We start from the raw sequence: 21,399 nt of genomic DNA on the forward strand, positions 1-21,399 counted from the left end.
AGAAACCAATTAATACATCTTTTCAGGACAACTTTACAGTTTAGATTTAACTATTTTATACAGAGGGTGATGGAAGTTTGGAATGGAGGTCATTGGAGGTCAACAGAGTGGCAACATTTACAGGAGAATTTGATAAGATACTGGAGAATATGGATGATTGAGAGTTAGTGATTTATGGGACCAGCCAAATGGATAGCATTCTGTTTTTCTGATCCTGTACTTTACTATGTTCCCAAATTTAAAATAATCACAAAAATAAAGGGGAGCTTAAAAAAATTATTTACACTGAGCAGTGAGAATGTAGGATTCTCAGCCATAAACTGTTGAAGCAGAGTCCATGTGCTTTTTGAAGGGAATTAGAAAGTTGTTTCAAAAAGAGAATTGGCAAACAGGAGAATAGGTGAGACTATACATGGCAGAATCAAATTTTCAAAAATAATTTGCATCCAACTTGATATATCCAATTAGTGCACAGCTTATTTTACAAAGATATTTATTTATACAACATTCTTCACAAGAACAGTTGTTCCTCCACAGTATGCAACACTTGCACATGGATGAGTACTTTCCAAACTGCTGGGGGGAGGGGGCGCGACGACACTTTCTTGGATTCCCCCACCCAAGAAATGGAATGTATTCTTTGTAAAGTGACTGCAACAATTGAATCAGGGTAGCAAAATGCACAGACCAGCAGACCACTAATTAACAAATACCAAGACATTGTCAACAATATGTTAACGCATCGGACTGTGCAGTCACCTAAGAACGCACTTTTAGAGTGGAAGCAAGTCTTCCTCGATTTCGAGGGATTGCCTATGATGATGAAAGATGAAGTAATAGTATCATCATAGGCAGTCCCTCGAATCGAGGATGACTTGCTTCCATGTCAAAAAGTTTACAGGTATTTCAATGAAGGACCTAATATTCCAGGTCCCAAACCAAATCGTGAAAGGCGGAAGATGCCTGTGCGTGGATTTTTAATTTTTTTTTAAAAACGTGTGGCGGCCGCTGCACGCCAGCCATCACAGTAACATACTACACTATGGAGTTCTTGAAAACCGGTTCTTCCCCTACAATTCCACACACATAACTTTCTTGTATTCAGCAAAACCAGAGAGAGAAAAAATAAGGAAAAAAATGGATGTAAATTTGAATATACTAAGAACAGTACATCCCACTGTGTTGCTCATGGGCTAAGGTAGAGCAGGCCAGAAGGCTGAGGAGGCTCAGTTCAATACAGAAGTATGTGGCAACCAAAGACCAAGCTTGACGGACAAAGAATAAGTGGTCCCAGGAAGTGAGATTAGGTTTGAGGCAATGCCGGTGGCAACAGGAAGCTGCTGGATATGGAGGGGAGTTTCCTTTTGTTTGAATGTTTGCCAAGTTAGTTATATTGGGCCAAAGTTTTCACACGCGCCTAGAACGGCGCAGTCCCGACCTGGACGCCTGTTTTTCACGCCACAAAGTGCGCCTAAAAAAATCCTCCGTATTCTCCACCTCCCGGCAGGTCCTCTGGCCCTTGGCGCAGCGCAGCACGAGCTGTAGGGGGCGGAGCCAGGTCCCTGCGCTGAAATCAGTGCCGGGACCTCTGCACATGCGCGCTACAGTGGGCACGCAAATGCAATAGCTCCAGGCGCCGAACTGTGTGGGAGGGGCCCGAAGCACGCAGCCCCTAGCCCTGGCCGAATGGCCTCACTGGGGCTGTGTGAATAAGGCTCCTCCCACGGCCAGCTCCTGCTTTCTCCCCCCCCCCCCGACCAGACCAGACACCCGTTCCTCCCTGCCTCCGGACCAGACCCGACACCCGCTGCCTCCGGACCAGACCCGACCCGCGCTCCTGTTCCCGCTCCCCTGACTGGACCCGACCTGCGCTCCTGTTCCCGCTCCGCCCCCCGCCCCCCCCGCGCGCTCCTGTTCCCGCCCCCCGGACCTGACCCGACCCCCGCTCCCGGACTGGATTCTCTCTCTCTCTCTCTCTCTCTCTCTCTCTCTGAACCCAACGCCACCTACCTGTAAATCTGGTGCTGGGGACGCATTCAGCCTTCGGTCCCGAAAGGCCTGCCTGAGGCACCTTCACACAGGTAGGAAGATGGTTTATTTAATCTTTTCTTTGCTTATAAATGTTTATTCAGGTTGGATTTATTTGTATAAGTATAAATAAGGATTTATTATAGAATTTAATGACTTCCCTTTCCCCCCCCCCCCACCTCGTTCTCGACGCCTGATTTTTTTTAATGTGCAGAACAGGTTTTTTCAGTTCTACAAAAATCTTCACTTGCTCCATTCTACTTTAGTTTGGAGTAAGTTTTCACTGTGGAAACTTTCAAATCAGGAGTCAGTGGCCGGACACGCCCCCTTTTGAAGAAAAAATTCTGTTCCAAAGTAGAACTGTTCTACTTGACTAGAACTGCAGAAAAAAAAAATGTGGAGAATTGCAATTTCTAAGATAGTCCATTCTCCACCAGTTGCTCCTAAAAATCAGGCGCAAATCATGTGGAAACTTGGGCCCAAAGAACTCTGAAAGGGAGCTGATTTTCTTCCCTCTTATTAATCTGATTACTTTAGCAATTCTGTTAAAAATAAACAGTGAAAGCTCAGACTTGAGCATAGTCAGTCATTACAGACACAAAAAAAATAAACAGACATCAATAACTGATGTTGAAGCTGACCTGCAATTCCTAGGAGTGAAACTAGTTCAGCAGTACCACTCACGGTTAGAGGACTAAAAACATGTCAACTGTACATCCCTTATTCTGGCAATGATGCACGGGGAGAGGGCAGGAGAACAGAGGATGGGAACAAAGAAAAAGGAACTGAAGGAAGAAACTAAATGTATGTGTACCACAAAAGTTTACAGATAAACCCTATTCTTTGAAAACGGTCAGTTGTAAAGTTTAGTCTATTAGCATACTGGACCTTGGTTCTTGAATCATTCACTTTATATTTTATGGTATGTTATGGGGCATTTACTGCAGGACGCACCTCATTAGAAAACAACATGCATGGCTCCTAAGGAGCCCATTATAAGGAGGATGAAGTTGATTATTTTGAGATGTTGAACAAAACCATATTGAAAAAAATGTTACTAGGATATTTTCTGGGAAAACAAATGCATCATTTATGCTTAGCAACACAACTTAGCTGCCAAACAAACACAAATAAAAAAAGCCACTAAACAGCAAATTATTAATTTACAAATGAAACAAGTGTGGATCTTAACATACTTTAAAGAATTTTTGTACAATTGAAAATGTTCAATTCATTATTGTCATCAGTTCTGAACGCATGTGCAAATTATACAACCGCACTGCAATCATTCCCCAGTACTGGCCCATTTTTCATTAATAAAATGCCGATTTCTTCTCAAATACTTTGGATCCAATTACTTGCACCAAGATATTTTACAATTATTTAGCAGAATGAAGCAGATTAAGGACATTTAAAAAAATAAAGCTAATTTCTAAAATGAAATGACTTGAAACCTTGGGGCGATTTTCATATAATTATCCTAATACAAAGCAATGGATTCCTTGTAGTGATTGCAAGGCTGTATTCTAATTGTAGGGTTAGATGAGGTTAATCTACAACAACAAAGCTGAAAATGGTTCAGTCAACCGAACCACTAGTTACATCACAGCCTTGAAGTCACTCTCGAGCAATCTTCTACGAACATAGTTTGTTCTTTTCCCACACACACCCCGGCTGCCCCATAATTTGATACAATTTTTAAGATGGTGACTCATGCAGGGGTACAGTTCCACAGGCAGTACTTCACCCAACATCGCATATTCATTTGACATCCAAACTTTCCAAAATAAATCACCGAATAGCAGATATAGTGGGAAATCCATTTTTTCCCTCTTTGCTCCAGGAATACTTATCTCCACTGTTGCCCCAACTGAAATAAGCTAGAGACCAAGAATTTACCTTGCCAGGTTGGCTTAGTGGGTAAACACAGATGTACTGCAGCTGTGAGCCATCAGGAGAGTCAACATATATAGTTTTAATTTTAGCTCAGGGGTAATGTTCAGTCAGTTTGGAATTAGTCTTATGCCAGCATTGGTGTGGTCTCTGTCTTGGAATGTGTAGTGATGGTCACAGAAGAGGTTCAACAAAGTGACACTAATAAAAATAGAAAGAAAAAGGCTTGCATTTACATAGCACCTTTCACGACCTCAGGACCTCCCAAAGTATTTTACAGCCAATGAAGTAGTTCTGAAGAGTAATCACTATTAGATGTAGAAAGTACGGCAGCCAATTTGTGTATTGCAAGATCCCACAAATAGAAATAGGATAATGACCAGATAATCTGTTTTAGTGATGTGGTTGAGGAATAAATATTGGCCAGGACACTGGGGAGAAGGCCCCTGCTCTTCTTTGAAGCCATGGGATCTTTTATATTCACCCAAAAGGGAAGATGAGACTTTGGTTTAATATCTCATCTGAAAGACAGCACCTTCAATTAAAAAAATGATCAGGTATTACCTCTCAAATTACATAGAAACATAGAAACATAGAAAATAGGTGCAGGAGCAGGCCATTCAGCCCTTCTAGCCTGCACCGCCATTCAACGAGTTCATGGCTGAACATGAAACTTCAGTACCCACTTCCTGCTTTCACGCCATACCCCTTGATCCCCCGAGTAGTAAGGACTTCATCTAACTCCCTTTTGAATATATTTAGTGAATTGGCCTCAACTACTTCCCGTGGTAGAGAATTCCACAGGTTCACCACTCTCTGGGTGAAGAAGTTTCTCCTTATCTCGGTCCTAAATGGCTTACCCCTTATCCTTAGACTGTGACCCCTGGTTCTGGACTTCCCCAACATTGGGAACATTGGGAACATTCTTCCTGCATCCAACCTGTCCAAACCCGTCAGAATTTTAAACGTTTCTATGAGGTCCCCTCTCACTCTTCTGAACTCCAGTGAATACAAGCCCAGTTGATTCAGTCTTTCTTGATAGGTCAGTCCCACCATCCCGGGAATCAGTCTAGTGAATCTTCGCTGCACTCCCTCAACAGCAAGTATGTCCTTCCTCAAGTTAGGAGACCAAAACTGTACATAATACTCCAGGTGTGGCCTCACCAAGGCCCTGTACAACTGCAGCAACACCTCCCTGCCCCTGTACTCAAATCCCCTCGCTATGAAGGCCAACATGCCATTTGCTTTCTTAACCGCCTGCTGTACCTGCATGCCAACCTTCAATGACTGATGTACCATGACACCCAGGTCTCGTTGCACCTTCCCTTTTCCTAATCTGTCACCATTCAGATAATAGTCTGTCTCTCTGTTTTTACCACCAAAGTGGATAACCTCACATTTATCCACATTATACTTCATCTGCCACGCATTTGCCCACTCACCTAACCTATCTAAGTCACTCTGTAGCCTCATAGCATCCTCCTCGCAGCTCACACTGCCACCCAACTTAGTGTCATCCGCAAATTTGGAGATACTACATTTAATCCCTTCGTCTAAATCATTAATGTATAATGTAAACAGCTGGGGCCCCAGCACAGAACCCTGCGGTACCCCACTAGTCACTGCCTGCCATTCCGAAAAGTACCCATTTACTCCTACTCTTTGCTTCCTGTCTGACAACCAGTTCTCAATCCACGTCAGCACACTACTCCCAATCCCATGTGCTTTAACTTTGCACATTAATCTCCTGTGTGGGACCTTGTCGAAAGCCTTCTGAAAGTCCAAATATACCACATCAACTGGTACTCCTTTGTCCACTTTATTGGAAACATCCTCAAAAAATTCCAGAAGATTTGTCAAGCATGATCTCCCTTTTACAAATCCATGCTGACTTGGACCTATCATGTCACCATTTTCCAAATGCGCTGCTATGACATCCTTAATAATTGATTCCATCATTTTACCCACTACTGAGGTCAGGCTGACCGGTCTATAATTCCCTGCTTTCTCTCTCCCTCCTTTTTTAAAAAGTGGGGTTACATTGGCTACCCTCCACTCGATAGGAACTGATCCAGAGTCAATGGAATGTTGGAAAATGACTGTCAATGCATCCGCTATTTCCAAGGCCACCTCCTTAAGTACTCTGGGATGCAGTCCATCAGGCCCTGGGGATTTATCGGCCTTCAATCCCATCAATTTCCCCAACACAATTTCCCGACTAATAAAGATTTCCCTCAGTTCCTCCTCCTTAATAGACCCTCTGACCACTTTTATATCCGGAAGATTGTTTGTGTCCTCCTTAGTGAATACTGAACCAAAGTACTTGTTCAATTGGTCTGCCATTTCTTTGTTCCCCGTTATGACTTCCCCTGATTCTGACTGCAGGGGACCTATGTTTGTCTTTACTAACCTCTTTCTCTTTACATACCTATAGAAACTTTTGCAATCCGCCTTAATGTTCCCTGCAAGCTTCTTCTCGTACTCCATTTTCCCTACCCTAATCAAACCCTTTGTCCTCCTCTGCTGAGTTCTAAATTTCTCCCAGTCCCCAGTTTCGCTGCTATTTCTGGCCAATTTGTATGCCACTTCCTTGGCTTTAATACTATCCCTGATTTCCCTAGATAGCCACGGTTGAGCCACCTTCCCTTTTTTATTTTTACGCCAGACAGGAATGTACAATTGTTGTAATTCATCCATGCGTTCTCTAAATGTCTGCCATTGCCCATCCACAGTCAACCCCTTAAGTATCATTAGCCAATCTATCTTAGCCAATTCATGCCTCATACCTTCAAAGTTACCCTTCTTTAAGTTCTGGACCATGGTCTCTGAATTAACTGTTTCATTCTCCATCCTAATGCAGAATTCCACCATATTATGGTCACTCTTCCCCAAGGGGCCTCGCACAATGAGATTGCTAATTAATCCTCTCTCATTACACAACACCCAGTCTAAGATGGCCTTTATAAAATATAAAGATACAAAATATAAAGCCCGATATCAGCCCCAATAAAAAGTGTCAGATATAATATCCGGATGAAAAACATAGTGCCCGATAAAACCCCCAATAAAAAGAGTTGAAATGTTTTTTTTTTAAATTGGAATAGCACAGATTACACGGCGATATGATAAAATGTTTAAAATAATGAAAGGGTGGGACAAGGTAGGTAGAAGCAGACAGTTTCCAGTATTTGAGGGGTCAAGAACAAGGCTTATAAATACAAAATTTAGAACAGAAAGCAAGATAAACCTCTTTACACAGCCAGTAAAATTCACTTTCAGGATTAATGGCTGATGCAGAAACAATTGGCTAGATGGAAGAAGAAAACGAGGATAAAGGAATATGGCAACAGGACAGGTAAATGTGATTCGGACACTTTGCTCGCATGGAGAATGAATGCCAACATGGACTGGTTGGGCTGAATGTCCTGTTTCTGTGTTGAATCTTTTTATGTATTTCTGGGAAATTCTGTGTCTTGTACAAGATTACACAGGCACCAACTGCCTACTCAAGTGGACATGAAAGATCCCATGGCACTATTCAAACGGAAGCAGGGAGTTCTCCCGGTATCCTGGCCAACATTAATCTGTTAACCAACATTACCAGAACAGATTAACTGGTCATTTATCTCCACTGTCTGTGGGACTTTGCTATGCACAAATTAGCTGCCGTGTTTGCCTACATAACACATGACTACACTTCAAAAGTAAATATTCAGCAATGAAGTGCTTTGGAATATTCTGAGCATGTGAAAAGCAATGTACAAATGTAAACTCATTCTTTAATTTTGGATGTCACTCACAATCTACTGGTTCATCATCATTTCATGTGCCGCAATAAAATGATATCTTAATAATAAGAATCCTCTCAAAGATCATGATTTTGGTTTTTCTCATTTCACTTTCTTCAACAAGACCTCAGCCATCAAAAATAGCGAGGAATTCTTTCAAAATCAAAAACACACATCCATTTTATTAGCAACAATTTGTAATATTAAAACAGCACAAATAACATTAACCAGCGAGAGCGACATTTTAAGACAACAAAAAACAATGGCCCGGATGGTGCAGGGCCGATGGCGGTATACGCAGACGCTGTTGTAAATTCTCAGACTGGCCCCGCAAGCTCCGGATGCTCCGTGCAGAAACCCGGACCTTGCAATCTGTCAAGTTCCGCATGGATAGATCCTTCGCATCCGCTGCAAATCGCTGGCGCAGTTGGGCTATTTGCCCAACTACTGTCCAGCAAATCCCCACAAAATCCTCATGCCTGGTAAAAACAGGCATAAGGCCTTCTTTGACCAGTGTATATCCAGGGACATTTGTAAACCGTATGCGCCCCTGAGATCCGCGGGCCTGTACGGTCGTCTTCCCACTCAACCTGGAGTCCGAATCTCTCGAGACACCAGGTACATTTGGATATTTTTCCCCCCAGTCCGGAGGCATATTGTTCTGGTATGCCACCAACCGCAAATACAGGGCCAATGCTTCTCATTTGAAAATAAACTTCCTGATATTGAATTTCCCCTCATTCCAAAGAATACACACTATTCCCGAGTAGGAAAGATGTAGAGGTTTCTTTCAGTAAACCAGATCTGCCCATCAGGACTTTGTTTGAAATCATTATTTCCCACTGGAATTACTGAATCCCAAGAAGTTTTCTCCCTGGAGCCCAAGGATATAGTAAAGTTCTAACTATTTAAAATAGTTCTGAAAAAGCTACAAGCAACATACTAAGATTTTATTGCATATTCCTGTTCTGCAAACTGTGAGAAATAAATATTTTCCAATACTTACTGCATAGAAAACCAATCCTGCAACAAATTCTACACAAAGATTGATCCACTAGTAACATTCTTCTCACAGTAGTTAATACAAATGAGCCAAAAGGATAAGAAAATACATACATGCGTAATGCTGCACTCACTAAAATGCTGGGATATGGGTTCACTGCCAAAAGCAGCCCTTCATGGCCACTTTCTGGCCAGAAAGATCTACCAGATGATTTGACCACCACAACAGAGCTCAATTTTGTTCTACAAAGATGGGAGACAGTGATCATTTTGCTGGGAAAAAGTGCATTCTAGAAAAAGGTGAAGGAATGGTTCAGCAAATTGACTGCGACAAAGTTGAGATGATTACTGGAGACCAAAAGGTGAGGAACTTAAGATAAGGTTCAAAGGAACCTAAGGAAGGGTTTTCCTCCACAGACAGATGGCAAAAGTAGTGAGAATGCTGGAGGATGTGGGTGCCAAGAGAGATGAGAAAACAGATGGTGGAGATCAAGCCCATGGATACATAGAGGACATGAGAAATGGAAGGGTGGCCAAGAGTTTGTATGGGTAAAGGAGTTAATACTGAAGGTGAGATGGAGAAAGAACAGGAAGGTGCTGAGCTTAGTGGAGCAGGTGCTAGGAGAACGAGGTAAATACTGAAATTGAGGATGAGGAGTTGTTCAGTGCACAGCCTAAAGGAAAAGACAAATAAGGACATTTTGGTGTGGAAGTTGGTTTGGGACTTGGAGGTGTAGGCAGAGAGGCCACAGTGAGAATTGGAGAGGAGAGCCTTGCCGCCACCACAGCAATTGACGCAGAGCAGGTAGTGATAAGCACAACCAGGCGGGGAGGCTTCCACGGGGTGGGAGTAAAGTTGCTGCCTGTATGCCATATTTCGGTCAGTGCCACGATGCAAATATCTATACAATCACCCAAGAGCAGGTAATAATGGCAAGGGCTTTGTTTGCAAGCAAGCAATCATTTAAAAGAAATACAAAGGAAACAGATATGGTTTGGAGCAGTGGGGGGGGGGGGGGGGGGGGTGGGGGGGAAAGAAAGAGAGCATCAGGATGGGCAGTAGGTTGGTGAGGAGTGCACTGGGAAAGATGGTCAATGAAAGTGAAGGATAGAACTATTGCAGTAGCTCCAAATGCCAGTGATGGTTGCCATGATGAGCCTATTGGAGAACGTTGAGGAAGGCCATGGGCTTGGTCATGAAAGATTTGAGCCCGATGTGGAGGCAGGAGAGAAAGGAAAGGGAACTGAAGGGTGATGATAGCCAGAAGCAGACTTCAAGGAAACTTGATAGCAAAGAGGGAGATGAAAGGTGTCATGGTCAGGTGAGGGAAAGAGTTGTGTGGACCAGAGTAAGCCCAAAAGAGGCAACTAGGGCTTGTGGCTGGAGTGGCAGCCAAGATGCACACTGGACATGAGGGAAGCCTAAATTACATAGAATCATAGAATAGTGCAGCACAGATGGTGGTCATGCAGCCCATTAAATCTGCACCGGTTCTTTCTCAGAGCAACCAGTGAGTCCCCACTACCCACCTCTTTCCCCATAATCCCTGCAATTTTTTCTCTTTCAAGTATTTATCCAATTCCCTTTTGAAGGCTAGCATTAAATCTGTATCCACCACCCTATCAGGCAGTGTATTCCAAATCCTGACCACTCGTTGCGTAAAAAGGTTTTTCCTCATGTCGCTTCTGGTTAGTTTGCCAATCAGCTGAAATCTGTGCCCTCTCGATATCAACTTTTCAGCCATTGGAAACAGTTTCTCTTTATTTATTCTAACTAAATCCTTCATTATTTTAAACACCTCTATGAAATCTCCTCTTAGTCTTCCCTGGTCCAAGGGGAACAACCCCTGCTTCTCTAGTCTATACATGTAACTGTAATCACTCAACCCTGGAAAGATTCTAGTAAATCTCTTCTGTACACTCTACAAAGTTTTTCGTCCTTCCAAAAGTGTGGTGCCCAGAAATGGGGACAACACTCCAGCTGGGGCCGAACTAATGTTTTATATAGGTATACATAAACAACTTAATTCTGAGTTATCAAAGGAATCCAATCTGCCAACTATTAGTTCAATAGATTCATACAGTAATTTTTTAAGGAGGGAGACATTACTGAATTATTTCCAGGTAGGTATTTAATTCTATAGTTTAAGAGCTTTGTCTGACCTCAGTAATAAATCTACACTTATTGAATTACTGAAGAGCATTTAGGGCTTGGATATGGTAAGCTGGATATGAAACACTTATACTATTATTCTGCCCAAATGTTCTGATATTGCTGCAGTCCCAATGTAATGAGGAACTGCTATTTTTCCACATAAAAGCACAAGCCAGAGTGATGCAGTCTGTTGAATTTACAACTTAAGTTGTAACTCTGAAGAGAGGATAATTTCCATAGCTTAAATCAGGCAAAAGCTGGAATCAGCTTTGTTGTTCTTCTATGAAATTCTTTCCAGTGCTTCTTGCGTGCTTTCAGAAAAAGTCGTCACAGCTGGACATAGAATTCACTTCCTTGGACTCATTCTTTGGAGCCCCTTACGCCATATTATTTTTCAAAATCGGATGGTTAGCATGCCAAGTCCTATTTTGGTTCAGCCAAGGGAATCCAATCTGCCAACTATTATTCTTCTTCATAGGTAGTCCCCCGGAGTCGAGGATGACTTGCTTCCACACTAATATACGAGTTCCAAGGTGACTGATGAGAACAATGCGGAATCTATGTTTCTGTCACAGATTGGGACAGGTGGTGGTTGAAGGAACGGGTGGGTGTGGTGTTTGGTTTGTCGTACGCTCCTTCCGCTGTTTGTACTTGGCTTTCGCATGCTCCTGACGAAGAGACTCGAAGTGTTCGGCGCCTTCTCGGGTGATTCTCTTCCACTTTGAGTGGTCTTGGGCCAGGGATTCCCAAGAGTTGGTGGGAATGTTACATTTTTTCCAAGGAGACTTTGAGGGTGATCTTGAAGTCTTTTCTCTGCCCACCTGGGACTTGTCTGCCGTGACATAGCTCGGAATAGAATGCTTGTTTCGGGAGTCTAGCACTGGACATGCAGACAATGTGACCCATCCACTGCAGCTGATCGAGCATGGTCAATGCCTCGATGCTGGGGATGTTTGCCTGAGAGAGAATTATTAGATCAATAGATTCATACAGTAATTTATAGAGAGGGAGAGACATTACTGAGTTCTTTCCACATAGGTATCTAATTCTAATTTAAGAGCTTTGTCTGACCTCAGTAATAAATCTATACTCACATTGAGTAACAAAGGGTAACAAATTAAATCAGAATTCTGAGCATTTGTCACCTAAATGGTGTTGACTAGTTTTCCGTAAAGTTTCATCTGTACTTAATCCCAACATCCACAGAAAGTCCAGTTTCTTTTCTCCATCTTATAAGTAAGCCACTTTAAGTTTTAAAATCAGTTTTTTCTTGCTGATATAAAAGCCTGCTCTTTCCCAGGTTTTATTTTTAGTAAACAAAAATAGAAGTTCAGAGGTTAAAAAAGTAAAAACTAAGAAATCCAAATAAATTCAGAGAAAATCTGAAAAAAAAGGTTTTATTTTGAACATAGTTAGAACTCAAAAAAATCAAGCTAAAAAATAAGATGCAGTTATACTAAATGACAACCCAGAATTATTTACACAGTTCACCACTTTTATGGGGCTCACCCTAAGACTCTACTTAAACTCTAGATAGTGTTTCAGTTGAAAGTAAAATTGAAGAACCTGTGTTTATTGTTGTGGCTCCTGGCCATATGATGGTGGGATAGTGAAAATTGTTGTAGATTATGTAGAGCAGAATCTTACTTTTAGTAAAATGCCTTGGTGTACGACCTAAGGTTGCCTTTCATCGATAATCTTTCGGGGACTATCAGTGTGTTCACCATCAGTGCGCTGCGCCCATGCTCCATACCCAGCTGAAATAAATCTGACATTTACTGCAGAGTAAAGAATAGTCCTCTCTGCAGTCCCCAAGGGTGAACCAGATCCACTTAAAAAAATCAAATCGCACAGCCTTCATTTCTTTCCCTGCCAGACACTGGCTCCAAAGATGCACATGCATCACTTCGAAGATGTCAGCAAGGCACGTGCAGCAGTAATGGGTGTGCTGAATCACCAATGCAATTCACACACATCTCTGGACCTGATTTTTGGTTGATAACGGGGCTAATTTCAGGATTTACTTTCAAATTTGGAAGAAATCTGCATAATTATTTAATCGACTCACCATCCAGAAAAAAAAAAATCAAGGAATTTAACTGCGTAAATTGGTAAAAACTATTTTTAATGATCACTACCTGCAAGATTTCCACGTACTCTCGAAGCTGAAATAAACATCATTACAGCAACTGGGCTGTTTCAGTTGACTAGAGTTGATATTAAAATAACAAAGCCTCTTATGACAGACGAAGCTTTGTTACTTTAGGCAACTAAAATACTTCAAAACAATTTAAAAGTAACTTTAATACAAAATCAAGACACTGCGGATGCTAGAAACCTGAAATAAGGAAAGGTCATCGACCTGAAGCATTGGCTTTCTCTCTCCACAGATGCTGCCTGACCTGCTGTGTATTTCCGGCATTTTCTGCTTTTATTTTAAAGTAACTTTGATCAGCTTACAGCCCTTCCCCTGCTGCTGCTGTTGCCTGCTGAGCCTGTGACTGGCCTACTGGTTCTACTGGTTTTTCAACTTCAGCTAGTCTGGTTCCTGGCTACCGTTTCACTCTTTTGAGCAGAAATACTTTTCTCCACCACTTCAGGATCTTCTGGTGACTTCCATCTATGCCATCATGGATCTGCACACCTCCTAAATCTTCATTCCCACAGAAATATCTCCATCCTCTGATATTCTACCCTTTAAATAGCTTCTGGATTTCACTCACCAGCTACACCCATCTCCGAACTTAAACAGTTCGTTGATGACCCATGCCAATTACGCCAACTTTCTCTCACCATGGGGCCTCCGACTTTAACTCTGGATGCCTTCCTATTGTCTCCTATCTATTCCCTGTTACTACCAGGATATATGTATCCTAATAACCGAGCCTATGTAACTTGAGATTTGTGTGTCCATTCGTGTGCACACTTTTCCTTCCACTTTCTCCACCCCCCCTTTTTTAAAAACTTATTTTCTCTCTACCCCTCCTAGACCTCTCTCTCCTGTCATCATGTTTCCTTTCATTTCTCCCCTCTCAGATACTCTGCCTTCCCAAATCCCTATCTCAACCCTTCAGAATTCCTCGACCTTCCTGCCGTCGTCCCAGGCTTGACTCCCTCTTAGGTAAGCCTGACCTCCGTGCCTCTCTTGGCATCCTCCAAAGCGCCCATCGAGGCACTCGTCACTGCCTCCTTGCGAGCAGCAACTCCAACTCTTACTCTCTCGCCAACATTCATAGAAATTTATAGCACAGAAGGAAGCCATTCAGCCCATCGTGTCTGCGTCAGCCGACCAAGAGGTATCCAGTCTAATCCCACTTTCCAGCTCTTAGTCCGTAGCCCTGTCGGTTATGGCACTTTAAGTGCACATCCAAGTATCTTTTAAATGTGGAGAGTGTTTCTGCCTCTACCACCCTTTTAGGCAGTGAGTTCCAGACTCCACCACCCTCTGAGGGAAGAAATTTCCCTTCATAACTCCTCTAACCCCCCCCCCCCCCCTATTAGTTTAAATCTATGCCCCCTGATTGTTGACCCCTCTGCCAAGGGAAACAGGTCCTTCCTATCCACTCTATCCAGGCCCCTCATAATTTTATACACCTCAATCAGGTCTCCCCTGTTCCAAAGAAAACAGATCCAGCATCTCCAATCTTTCCTCATAGCCAAAATTCTCCAGTCCAGGCAACATTCTTGTAAATCTCCTCTGCACCCTTTCCAGTGCAATCACATATTTCCTGTAATGTGGTGACCAGAACTGCACAAAGTACTCCAGCTGCGGCCTAACCAGTGTTTTATACAGTTCAAGCATAACCTCCTTGCTCTTGTATTCAATGCCTCGACTAATAAAGGCAAGTTTTCCATATGCCTTCTTAACCACCTTATCTACCTGGCCTGCTACCTTCAGGGGTCTGTGGACTGCACTCCAAGGTCCCTTTGTTCCTCTACACTTTTCAGTGTCGTACCATTTAATATGTATTCCCTTGCCTTGTTAGACCTCCCCAAATGCATTACCGCACACTTCTCCGGGTTGAATTTAATTTGCCACTGTTCTGCCCACCTGACCAGTACACTGATATCTTCCTGCAGTCTGCAGCTTTTTTCATTATCAACCACACAACCTATTTTAGTGTCATCTGCAAACTTCTTAATCATACCCCCAACATTTAAGTTCAAGTCATTGATATATAGCACAAAAAGCAAGGGACCCAGCACTGAGCCCTGCAGAACCCCACTGGATACAGCCTTCCAGTCACAAAAACACCCATCAACCATTATCCTTTGCTCCTGTCTCCGAGCCAATTTTGGATCCAACGTGCCACTTTGCCCTGGATCCCATGGGCTATTACTTTCGTGACCAGTCTGCCATGTGGGACCTTACCAAAAGCTTTGCTAAAATCCACAGACACAGCGCGCCCACTGGGGGCTAATCTTGCCAATCTCCTCCCCACTAGTGTTGACCCAGTGGGCTCTGCCAGTGGGTCAGCTATCTCCATCCCTTTCCTCATCTCCCTCCAGAATGTTCATTCACTTGTGAACAAGTCCCTTGCTATCCATGAGCTTATTGTGGATGATTGCATCTACATCATGGTCTTGACAGAAACCTGGCTGAGTGGATGATGACACCTCCCCCCCTAAATGAAGCCTCCCCGTCTGGCTTCCACCACTTGCCCCGCCCAGACCACCGCGGTGGCGATATGGCTCTCATCTCCAAATCACACCTTGGTTGGTCCTCCTACTCCTCCAGCACTTTGTCATTTGAGCATCTCACCTTTTTCTACCCCTCTCATCTCATTTAAAATCCTCATTCTCTATCACCCACCCAAGTACCATAAAGATTCTCACCAAAACGTCTCCAATTCTTTTCTCCCTCAGCTTCTGCACCGAGCGACTACTCATCCTCGGTGATTTCAACCGCCATTTCAATTCATCATGCTGTCTCTTCTCGGAGCTTACTGCCCTCCTATCCTCCCTCCATGTAAACACCCCAATCCATATTCACAGCCACCCCCTTGAATTTGACATCTCTTGCTACTCCCACGGTGTCAATCACAGACAAGGCCATCTCTGATCACTTTCTTGTATTGCTCTCCACCCACATCCCCTTTCCCAACCCTACTTCCTTCTGTGACCGCCCAGGAAAAAAAACTCTCTCCCAATTCAGTTACAACTGCACTTTCAAAATCCCGACTGTCCAACCTTTCAGACTCTCCATTCACCACATTTCTGCAGCTACCAATCCGCTCAACCACACCTCACCTCCAGTCCTGATGCTCCAGTCCCCATTAAAACCATTACTCTCTCACCCTGGCCATTCCCTCAGGTACAGCCCTCATCTTCACTCCCATAAGTCCAAAGGACGCAGACTTGAACAGATATGGGGCACAACTGGTTTAGCCATTTACCGCCAGTTCTGGCTGGACCACAGAAAGCAGTATCGGATTCTGCACTCATCTGCCAAAACAGCTCACTATACCAGGATCATCCTGGAATGTAAAGATAATCCCCGGCTTCTTGTCTCTACTGGAAAGTGTCTTTTTAAACCCCTCTCCCCTCATCAACAAAAGTGCAAGAAGCTCCTGGACATCTTGGTCACAAAGATTTAGACCATTCAATCAGCTGCCTTTGCCACTTCCTTCCCTTCTCCTAGCCCACTTCTGTTCATCCAGTCTTTCCATTTGCTCAACTGCTTTTAAACTATTTTTGAATGTACCCTATTCTAACTAGTTTAATACCTTTGATTTGTTTTAAACATTATTTTCTGTCCCTTCCAGGTCCCATCATCTATTTCAGAAGTGGAACCTATATTTGAAAAATTAGCTTCCATTCCATTGCAAAAAAAACAAAGTACTCGAGCTGGCTTTAATCAAGTGCCAGAACCCTAGTGATGAACAGTCATAATAGGGATAAAACCAGGTGAAGCATTGACAGGTCAAAGCAGCAAGGACTGCTGCAGGACAAATTTCTGCGGCACTAGCAAGCAGATGACACGAAGATAACTCTATTCTGGCATGGATCAATCAGAATGCTAGCAGATCTTGAGGTGCTTCCCCTTCTCAAGTTATTTTCCTTTCCATTTTTGATACAGGGCTAGAATAATTTAAGACCATGTCTGTTTCAATTAACTAACATTTCTGTTTTGTTTCATCCTTTTTAAAAAGTATAGATTTTTATTTAAAGCATGAGCATCGGTGGCATGGTCAGATGGCTTGGGGAGGTATGAAGTTTGACAATGTGATGGTGGTGTAACCACAGCTGACACTGAAGGACTCCAGTTTAGTGAACATATCTCTACTGTTATTAATTCATCTCCTTCACTCACTCAGCCAGTACCCTGACAATATAATCAGCACTCTTTGATTAAACTAAAATATTCAAAAATCAATAGAAATAATCAGAACACAAAGAAAGATGTTAATTCATTTTAACCAGCTTTTTAAAAGGGGTCCTCATTCATGATTTTGTTTAAATGTGTAAAACTTAAAGCTAGGATACTTGGTGCTACATTATTGAACAGCATTTTTCTGAACATCAGATATTCTCACAATAGACCAGGTGAGGATTCTAGAGGTATGAATCTTTTATTTACAAATATCTGGCCTAAAGGATAGTTCAAACAAGGAAAAAAACACCATAAACAGGTGTTCAAAATCATTGTATTCAAAAAGGATCTTAAAGTGTAGACGACTTGTGCTCACTTATTACAATACAGCCTTCTTTATTTGTTTATATGCTGTGACCTCATACACAAATATTTGAACCAATATTTTTCACTCAACACAACAATCAATGAACCCAGCTGACTTCAAGTTGGTTTCTCATTAGAACAGTCAGTTTAGGTAACATTTACTAATCCAACTGAACAGAAACATTAAAGTAGGGGTATGATATTTGGCTGAAATGATGGAATAAAAAATATCTTGTGTTTTAATAGTACATATTGTTGTGTTTAACTTAGGCTATTTGCCACAAAGCTGTTCTTTTCTCTTGAGAGGAAACTTAGTACATTTCTCAATCAAGTGTTATTCTTTCCTCCTCAATACACCAACAGCAAATCAGTTAAATGTTGTCAAGATATTTACACTTCCCAAAAATGTTGACAAAGAACTGCATTGAATATACACAAAAACATCTAAGACGAGGCATCAAACTTCATTCTAAAACAGTTTGAAAAGATAACCCATACAAATAAACAAGACATTGACCCAGTGTTTGTGGACAGTGTTCATTCGGACGACAGTTCTGAAGTCACAAGATCCACTCGGGGATCCCCCACACTGGCATAATATCCCCTGTGACACACCACTGTGATGCGGTATCTACATTTAACAACATTTCTCCTTCAAACCATACAAGGCAATTACAAAAAATGACACAAATTGAAACAATTACTCATACAGGCAGAAATCTAAGTTTGACAGACTGATTTGTATTTTTCAGACATATTTTCTTCCCAAGCAATCTGTCACTCTCCAAGTAAAAGGGCACATCTGTTCTCAGAACAATTTCTGATCACAAGTAGTGCAAAAGTCTTCCTAATGTTTATTTTCTTGAGGCAGAAATCCACATGGACTCCATTTCATACCTAAACCCCTTTGACCCACTGCTCTACAACACTGCAGAGAGCTCTGGTGAATTACACCACCTCTCTACCACCACCGAATTTTCTAACCACACACACCTTTACCATGCTGTCAACATCCAGGATAGTAGTTTAGCTATATTCATCACAAACTATACTTCCTTGTGGTCAACCCGGCAGCAGCCACTACAGTGCCACCTGCCAATTTTCCTTCTCTCAACAGACAATCTGGTCAAGTCTGGCGCAACTTGCTCTCCAAGGAAACACAAGTGCAAATACTAATCAAGAAACTCTCACCTAACTGTGCCAAACATTTCAGCTACTACAATGGCACCAGTGGCCTTTTATACCTGGAGGTGGAAACATCCATAACGTGCCTTTTGTCACAACACAGGTACAAAGTGGCACGTTTTGACCCAAGCTCCGTTATCACATCTAAATATTTCCCTACCCAAACATTTTGATCCTTTAATGGGCAACTTCCAATTTGCAAATTTGATCTGGACTCTTAAACCTCCAGAGTCAAAAACAAAGAGCCAAAAATTGTTTGTTAACAAATCCAGGCCAGAACATTCACAACAATCAGGAATCCTATTACACACTGCCAACGTTGAGATCACACCAAACACCCAACATCTTTGCTTCACGTCCTATAACTCGAACACCAGAAAAACAAGATTGGACAAGGGTTTCACAGAGAACACTCATTGAGTGCGCATTGAAAGTTACGGATTTAAATTATAAAACACATCTGTCCCAAACTAGCTCTATTGGGATCACTCGGGGAGGAATTTCAAACACAAAATTAATTCCCCCCCCCAAACGAAAGAAAACAAAGTTGCACCGAAACCTTCGAAAACTCTTGCCAATAATTCTTCGGCATACAAAAGCATTGCTTAACTCGTTAAACCTCTCGCATCTTAAAATGTGTGTGTGTGTTTTATTTTGTTTTAAAGGCGGTTTGGGGAGAAAAAAAATTGCAGGAGCAGATTGCCAATGTTGCAAGCTACCCCATTGCTTGCTCTGCTTCGCACATTCCCTGCAGGCCGGAGCCAGGCGGCGCTCATTCCTCCTTCACTCACTCGCTCCCTCCATCACAGTGCTTCTTCTCTTTAAAGTCCAAAGCGGCACACTTCACTTCGGTCCGAGAACTCTACCGCACTTCAAAAATTAAAACTATCAGCACTCACCCGAGCGTCGCGCCTTCTTTCCCCCCCCAAGGTGGCTGCAGTCCGATTCTCTCACGGCAAACGGTACTCTTTTGAAATAAAATATGTACGAATATTTATTTTAAAAAACCTCGATCCCGAAATCAATCCGAACGACAAATCTCCGTCCGTCTCTCTCCGTGTATGTGTGTGTCTGTCTCTCTCTCTCTCTCTCTCGCTCGCTCGCTCCCCCTTACAGCCGCGCACGCGCGCGCTCGCTCCGGACCGCCAATCATTGCCGCGCGCGCTCCCCCCCCCTCCCAGCCCGGGCCGACCTGCCAATCACTGCGCACGCGCACACACTCCGGACCCACGCGACGTCGTTTCTCCCCCACCTTTTTCCTCCACCCTCGGACACGCGCGCGCCAGGGTGACGCTACCCCCCCCACACACCCACCATCCAAAAAAAGAATATGCCGGAAACAGCCGTCGAGGCGATGGATCGTTTGGCGGGGTGAGAAGAGGTTGGAGATGCCGAGTTGTGATTGGGTGTGTGGGAGGGGGAAAGCGGGAGGGTTTATTTGCTTCCCCACCCCCTCTCCTCAGGCCCAGGGCTCCGCTTGCAGTGTCAGCGCGGCGGTGGCGGGCCAGAGCTTTCAAACCGTGCCTCGCCAACCGCCACCCGCGGGGCACGTGACGTGCGGCGGTTGGCCGCTCCCTTCGCAGAGAGCGGAGAAAAAGGGTCAGACTTGCATTTGTATGGCGCCTTTCACCACCGTCGTCCCCCCAAGTGCTTTGCAGCCAATGAAGCACTTTTTTTTGCAGTGTATTCACTGTTTGTAATGTAAGAAACGCCCGCAGCCAATTTGCGCACAACAAGCTCCCACAAACAGCAGTGTGATAATCTGTTTTTCTTCTTTTGTAGATTGAGAGATAAATATTGACCCCAGGATACCGGGGAGAACTGCCCTGCTGTTCTTCAAAATAGTGCCATGGAATCTTTTAGAACGGGCAGGGTCTCGATTTAACGTCTCATCCAAAAGACGGCACCCACAACAGTCCGGCACTCCCTCAGCATTACGCTGGAGTGTTAAACTAGATTTTTGTGCTCAAGCCCTGGAGAGGGACTTGAACCCACAACCTGCTGACTTTTCTTTCTTCTTAGGCAGTCCCTTGGAGTCGAGGATGAATTGCTTCCACACTAATGAGTTCTAACGTGACTGAAGAGACCAATGCAGGACCTACAAGCCTCTGTCACAGGTGGGGCAGACAGTGTTTGGAGAGCCGGGCGGGTGGGGTGCTTGGTTTGTTATGCGTTCATTTCGCTGTTTGCGCCTGGCTTCTGTATGCTCCCGGCAAAGAGACTCTAGGTGTTTGACACCTTTCCGGATGCTTCTCTTCCACTTGGGTCAGGAATTCCCAGATATCGGCGGGGATGTTGCATTTTTTCAAGGAGGCTTTCAAGGGTTAGGTTCTTGAAGCGTTTCCTCTGCCCACCTGGGACTCGCTTGCCGTGTCGGAGCTCTGAGTAGAGCGCTTGTTTTGGGAGTCTAGTATCGGATGATGTGGCCTGTCCGTCGGAGTTGATCGAACGTGGTCAATGCTTCGATGCTGGGGATGTTTGCCTGAGCGAGAACACTGACTACGGCGCGCCTATCCTTCCAATGGATTAGCAGGATCTTGCAGAGGCAGCATTGGTGGTACTTTTCCAGTGCTTTGAGGTGCCTGCTGTACATAGTCCATGTCTCTGAACATAAGAACATAAGAATTAGGAACAGGAGTAGGCCATCTAGCCCCTCGAGCCTGCTCCGC

At 43.5% G+C, this 21,399-nt stretch overlaps 1 protein-coding gene and 1 long non-coding RNA gene across 5 annotated transcripts in view; one reads left to right on the forward strand and one right to left on the reverse strand.

Moving 5' to 3' along the window:
* bmpr1aa (bone morphogenetic protein receptor, type IAa) overlaps nt 1-20,158 on the reverse strand; it is a 249,730-nt gene extending 229,572 nt beyond the window's left edge. For 3 of the 4 annotated variants that reach the window (XM_070865840.1, XM_070865836.1, XM_070865838.1), the window contains exon 1: nt 19,630-19,825. The gene's annotated coding sequence lies outside the window, so the exon portion shown is untranslated. Of the gene's footprint in view, nt 1-19,629; nt 19,826-20,044 lie in introns of those variants that run through there. The other variant, XM_070865839.1, reaches the window with a different exon arrangement.
* The window catches only part of LOC139234931 (uncharacterized), a 91,256-nt gene continuing 89,897 nt past the window's right edge, over nt 20,041-21,399 (forward strand). The window contains exons 1-2 of the long non-coding RNA XR_011588367.1: nt 20,041-20,101; nt 20,513-20,847. This is a non-coding gene — a long non-coding RNA (uncharacterized lncRNA). The remainder of the gene's footprint in view (nt 20,102-20,512; nt 20,848-21,399) is intronic.

Source organism: Pristiophorus japonicus, chromosome 22 (genome assembly GCF_044704955.1).
Source record: "Pristiophorus japonicus isolate sPriJap1 chromosome 22, sPriJap1.hap1, whole genome shotgun sequence".
In the NCBI taxonomy this organism is placed as follows: Eukaryota; Metazoa; Chordata; class Chondrichthyes; family Pristiophoridae; genus Pristiophorus; species Pristiophorus japonicus.